Genomic DNA, 6,608 nt, shown 5'->3' with positions numbered 1-6,608 from the left:
GGTTTCTTGTGTATTGCTGGTAATATATTATACGTTATCAAGGTATCTGTGATTTGATAATTGTGGCAACAGTTTATGAGGTAAAATAGATTGGAATTCGCCAGCCAGAATAGACAAACGTTCGAATAAATGAGCTCCTTTGCAAGAAGTACAATAACCAGGTGGATTACCAGAATGTTCTCGAGAAAGCAATGGTAATCAAGATCTCCCTGTCACCCAGGACGTGCCCTCTTCTCATTGCTACCACCAGGGAGGAGGTACAGGAGCCTGAAGACACACACTCAACGATTCAGGAACAGCATCTTCCCTCTGCCATCCGATTTCTGAATGGACACAACAGACCCTAAACTATTTTTTCTCTCTTTTTTCACTACTTAATTAGATTTAAAAAAAAATTAGATTATTAGATTATGAGGACACGCAGTCCTCTTTTATTGTCATTTAGAAATGAATGCATTAAGAAATGATACAATATTCCTCCGGTGTGATATCACAAAACAGAGGACAGACCAAGACTGAAAAACTAACAAAAACCACATAATTATAACAGATAATTACAACAGTGCAACAATACCATAACTTGATGAAGAACAGGCCATGGTCACAGTAAAAAAGTTAAAAGTCTCTCGAAAGTCCCATATCTCACGCAGACGGGAGAAGGAAGAAAACTCTCCCTGCCATGCCCGACCACAGTCCGACTCTGAGTCGTCTGAAAACTTCGAGCCTCCGACCAGCCCTCCGACACCGAGTACCGAGCACCATCTCTGCCGAACGCTTCGACCCCAACCTCGGTCACCAGCAGCAGGCAAAGCCGAGGATTCGGGGCCTTCCCTCCGGAGATTCTCGATCGCACAGTAGCAGCGGCAGTGAACCGGGCATTTCAGAAGTTTCTCCAGATGTTCCTCTGTGCTTCTCACGTCTGTCTCTATCAAATCAGAATTGTGCACGGCACCCTACTTACAAATACAATATCATTTCACCGGAGAGCTGCGTGCGCTACGTCGCACTGTCATCTTCTCCTCCCGCCCTATAAAAATACCCTATTATTTATCGTTTTTTATTACGTCTTGCACTGTACAACTGCCACAAAACAACAAACTTCACGGCATACGCCAGGTGATAACGCACTCAAAAAATGCCAGGGGAACTCAGCAGGTCAGGCTGCATTGACGGGAAGGGATAAAGGGGAAACTGCTCGGGTCCTGACTGAGGGTCTCAGCCTGAAGCATGGACTGTTTATTCCTCCCGATAGCTTCTGCCTGACCTGCTGAGTTCCTCCGGCATTGTGTGTGTGCACTCGGCCAAGTGGTTAAGCCGGTGGACTAGTGATCTGAAGGTCGTGAGTTCGAGCCCCAGCCGAGGCGGCGTGTTGTGTCCTTGAGCAAGGCACTTAACCACACATTGCTCTGTGACGACACCGGTGCCAAGCTGTATGGGTCCTAATGCCCTTCCCTTGGACAACATCGGTGTCGTGGAGAGGGGAGACTTGCAGCATGGGCAACTGCTGGTCTTCCACACAACCTTGCCCAGGCCTCAGTCAACATCGAAAATCGATGGACAGCTGAAGTTAAGTTAGTTAAGTGTGTGTGTGCGTGTGTGTCTGTCTATGACTTGGAACCACCAGCATATCTGCAGAATCTCCCCTCTCGCTGTGAAATGGGGACACATCGTTTTCCCTTATTTGGGAGAGAGAGAGCCTGTGGTATGTTGAATACTGGGTAAACCAGTAGTCTTTGGGGTACTGTAAGTCTGTGTCTTTATTGATGCTTTGCTGCACGCTTGAGTGCTGGGTGGGGGGCGCCGATGCTTTTCTGCTGGTGGGGGAGGGGGGTGGTCATTGATTTGCTGCTGCTTACGCGTGGGAGGGGGGAGCTTTGGGGTTCCAACATTTCAGTATCATTGATTCTTTGGGGCGCTCCTCCGTTTCTGTGGCTGGTTGCGAAGAAAAAGAATTTCCGGATGTATTTAACGTCTCTGACATTAAATGCACCTTCGAAACCTTCGAATGTTGAGGCTGTACGCTGGTGAGAATGAACCTGATTCTTGAGACTGATTAACTTAGTAGTTTGTTAAGCCTTAGTTCCGACTTTGTTCTTCCTTGGTAGACCTGCCGTTTGAGGGTTAATATTTCAGCTTCAGGGCTGTCGGTCGTCCTCAGCGACGCCTCACCGGGGGTGGCAGGTGAATAGCGGAGGGCGGATTTGGAGTCGGGACAGGCAGCTAGCAACGGCAGGGAGAGTGATAAGGCCAATTAATCCTTGAGTGTCAAATCGACACCGTAGGTACGGCATAGCCATGTACCCTACGCCGCAGCCTGACGCGCACCTCCTCAAAAATGTAACTACGCGTCGCAGTGTCGCGGACCACAAAGCTGTGATCGGTCCGCTTGGTAGCATCGCATTTCCTCCTACGCTGCAATAGCTTCCCATTGGGCGACTGAAGGGCAGGGAAGGAACTCTGGCTGCAATGCTTCCCGTAAAGCTTTACAGACCTCCGACATCATGGAGGACCCTGTGCTCGACGCCCGTTTGTAGCTGGCTGCTACAGCCTGTTGACTTCCACCCGAAGCTAAAACTCGAATGGTGATTGCCGGTCACTGTGCGTACACCGAAGAGAAATAAATGGTTGGAGACGATGAACCAAATCGTCAGCTCTACCTGCCGACATCGGAAAATGTTTGAAATGTATTTCCTTGTCCGTGTCTCTCAGTGGCCAGACAAGCACGGAAAATTCACCCTCCCTCACAGTTTCAGTCGCCATTGTTTGAAGTTTGTGTTTCTTCATGTTGAGTTTCAACACTGTATCAGACCGCAAAGCACACAAGCGTGTGGTGAAAACTGCCCAGCGGATTATTGGCACCCAATTGCCCACCATTTAGAACATCTACCATAAACGCTGCCTGGGCAGGGCGAAAAGCATTATCAAGGATGTATCTCACCCTAACCATGGACTTTTTACTCTCCTCCCATCCGGTAGGTGCTACAGGAGCCTCCGCTCCCGCACCAGCAGGCACAGGAAGAGCTTCTTCCCTGAGGCTGTGACCCTGCTGAACCTCACATCACAGCGCTAAGCAGTATTGCACCCAGATTGTACTGTCTCAGTACTTTTATATTTGTGTGCTGTAGCACTTGCTTTTTATTCGCAGTTATTTTGTAAATAACACTATTCTTTGCATTTCTGGCCAGATGCTAAATGCATTTCATTGGCTTTGTATCTGTACTCGGCACAATGACAATAAAGTTGAATCTAATCTAATCTAACACGAAGAGACTCAACACAATGGCATAGAAACCCCACCGCCAACTAGCATTTTGGCAGTGAATTGCAGAGCGACCCAGACACACCAATGCACAAGTATAAATGCTCACAACGGCGTAGCCCACTTGCGTAGGCTAGTACGCACAAGTATTAATCAGCCTGTAGCCACATCAGGATGTGATGAGCAAGTGCCTGTTACGGACAGCCTCAGAGAACAGCAGTGCAACAGGGAAAAAGAGGGAAAGATGTCATTTGTCAGAACAGGGAGAGGTAAACATCTAGCGGAATAAAGACAATAGCATAGGACGCTGTTACAGCCTGGGGCGTTGGAGCTCAGAGTTCCGTTCCGGCGCCGTCGGTAAGAAAGTCTGTACGTTCTTCCCATGTGCGTGAGCCATACTGGTTAGTAGGCTGATTGTTCACCGCAAGTTCTCCCATGAGTACCGGTGAGCCTGTTCCGCGCTGCTTCTCTAACTAAATAGACTTTGGAGACACAGGGGGCGGCGGTGTGCAGACTGGAATCTCGAGAAACAAACAGATACTAGAGGAGCTCAGCATCTCTCGAGGGAAATGGGCAACTGACGCTGCAGGTCAGGACCCTCCACGTGAATCCGGATGAAGGGTCTCGATCAAATACTACTTACTGTCCATTTCCACCCGCAGGTGCTGCCTTTCGGTTCTGATTCAGATTCAGATTCAAATCAGGTGCAGATTCAGATTCAGATTCAGATCAGGTTCAGATTCAAATCAGGTGCAGATTCAGATTCAGACTCAGATTCAGACCCAGTTCATATCAAGATTCAGATTCAGATTCACATACAAATTCAGATCTGATTCAGATTCCGGTTCAGATTCAGATTCGGATTTAGATTCAGATTAGACTGAGAACAGATTCAGATTCAGATTCAAGTTAGATAGAGAACAGATTCAGATTCAGATTAAGTTGAGAACAGATTCAGATTCAGATTAAGTTGAGAACAGATTCAGATTCAAATTCAGATTAGATAGAGAACAGATTCAGATTCAGATTAAGGAGAACAGATCTGAATCTGTTCTCCTTAATCTGAATCTGAATTCAGATTAAGTTGAGAACAGATTCAGATTCAGATTAAGTTGAGAACAGATTCAGATTCAGATTCAGGTTAGATAGAGAACAGATTCAGATTCAGATTAAGTTGAGAACAGATTCAGATTAAATTGAGAACAGATTCAGATTCAGATTCAGGTTAGATAGAGAACAGATTCAGATTAGACTGAGAACAGATTCAGATTCAGGTTCCGATTCAGATTGAGGTTCAAATACCGATTCAAATTTATTATTCATCTGTACATCGAAACCTGCAGTGGAATGTATAATTACAGAAGACCTGTCCTGGGCCCAGTATCGAAGTCCAACTGTGAAGAAAGCACAGCAATGCCTCTACTTCCTTAAGAGTTTGTGTAGATTCGGCAAGACATCTAAAATTTGACAAAGTGCTGTAGATGTGCAGTGGAGAGTATATTGAGTGACTGCATCACAGCCTGGTATGGAAACACCAACACCCTTGAATGGAAAATCCCACAAAGAGCCCACCCAATTGAGCACATCTACAAGGAGTGTTGTTGCAGGAAAGCAGCGTCCATCATCAAGACCACCACCACCATCCAGAACAAGCCCTCTTCTTGCTGCAGTCATCAGGAAGGAGGTACAGGAGCCTCAGGACCCACACCACCAGGTTCAGGAACAGTTATTACCCCTCAACCATCAGGAAGGAGGTACAGGAGCCTCAGGACCCACACCACCAGGTTCAGGAACAGTTATTACCCCTCAACCATCAGGAAGGAGGTACAGGAGCCTCAGGACCCACACCACCAGGTTCAGGAACAGTTATTACCCCTCAACCATCAGGAAGGAGGTACGGGAGCCTCAGGACCCACACCACCAGGTTCAGGAACAGTTATTACCCCTCAATCATCAGGAAGGAGGTACGGGAGCCTCAGGACCCACACCACCAGGTTCAGGGACAGTTATTACCACCTCAACCCATCAGGAAGGAGGTACAGGAGCCTCAGGACCCACACCACCAGGTTCAGGAACAGTTATTACCCCTCAATCATCAGGAAGGAGGTACGGGAGCCTCAGGACCCACACCACCAGGTTCAGGAACAGTTATTACCCCTCAACCATCAGGAAGGAGGTACGGGAGCCTCAGGACCCACACCACCAGGTTCAGGAACAGTTATTACCCCTCAACCATCAGGAAGGAGGTACAGGAGCCTCAGGACCCACACCACCAGGTTCAGGAACAGTTATTACCCCTCAACCATCAGGAAGGAGGTACAGGAGCCTCAGGACCCACACCACCAGGTTCAGGAACAGTTATTACCCCTCAACCATCAAGAAGGCCACATCACCAGGTTCAGGAACAGTTATCACCCCTCAATCATCAGGAAGGAGGTACGAGAGCCTCAGGACCCACATCACCAGGTTCAGGAACAGTTATCACCCCTCAATCATCAGGAAGGAGGTACGGGAGCCTCAGGACCCACACCACCAGGTTCAGGGACAGTTATTACCACCTCAACCCATCAGGAAGGAGGTACAGGAGCCTCAGGACCCACACCACCAGGTTCAGGAACAGTTATTGCCCCCTCAACCATCAAGAAGGCCACATCACCAGGTTCAGGAACAGTTATCACCCCTCAATCATCAGGAAGGAGGTACAGGAGCCTCAGGACCCACACCACCAGGTTCAGGAACAGTTATTACCCCTCAACCCTCAGGAAGGAGGTAAAGGAGCCTCAGGACCCACACCACCAGGTTCAGGAACAGTTATTACCCCTCAACCATCAGGAAGGAGGTACAGGAGCCTCAGGACCCACACCACCAGGTTCAGGAACAGTTATTACCCCTCAACCACCAGGAAGGAGGTACGGGAGCCTGAGGACCCACACCACCAGGTTCAGGAACAGTTATCACCCCTCAACCATCAGGAAGGAGGTACGGGAGCCTCAGGACCCACACCACCAGGGTCAGCCATCAGGCTCCTGAACCAGAGGGGATAACTTCACTCACCCCATCACTGAACTGTTCCCACAACCAATGGACTCTTCCTCTCATGTTCTCTTAGTTTATTTATTTTTTTATTATTATTCTTTTTTTTTGCATGTGCACATTTAGTTGTTTTCTGCACGGTGGTTGAGCATCTGAGTTGGTGTTCAACTTTCTTTGATTCTATTATGGTTATTATTCTCTAGATTTGTTGGGTATGCCCGCAAGAAAGTGAATCTCGGGGTTGTATATGGTGATGTACATGGACTTTGATGATGAGTTTACTTGGAGCCTTTGTACCTACTGAACTTTGATCTGT

The sequence above is a fragment of the Mobula hypostoma genome, chromosome X2 (assembly GCF_963921235.1).
Source record: "Mobula hypostoma chromosome X2, sMobHyp1.1, whole genome shotgun sequence".
Lineage (NCBI taxonomy): Eukaryota > Metazoa > Chordata > Chondrichthyes > Myliobatiformes > Myliobatidae > Mobula > Mobula hypostoma.
Note: the sequence above shows the minus strand (reverse complement) of the source record.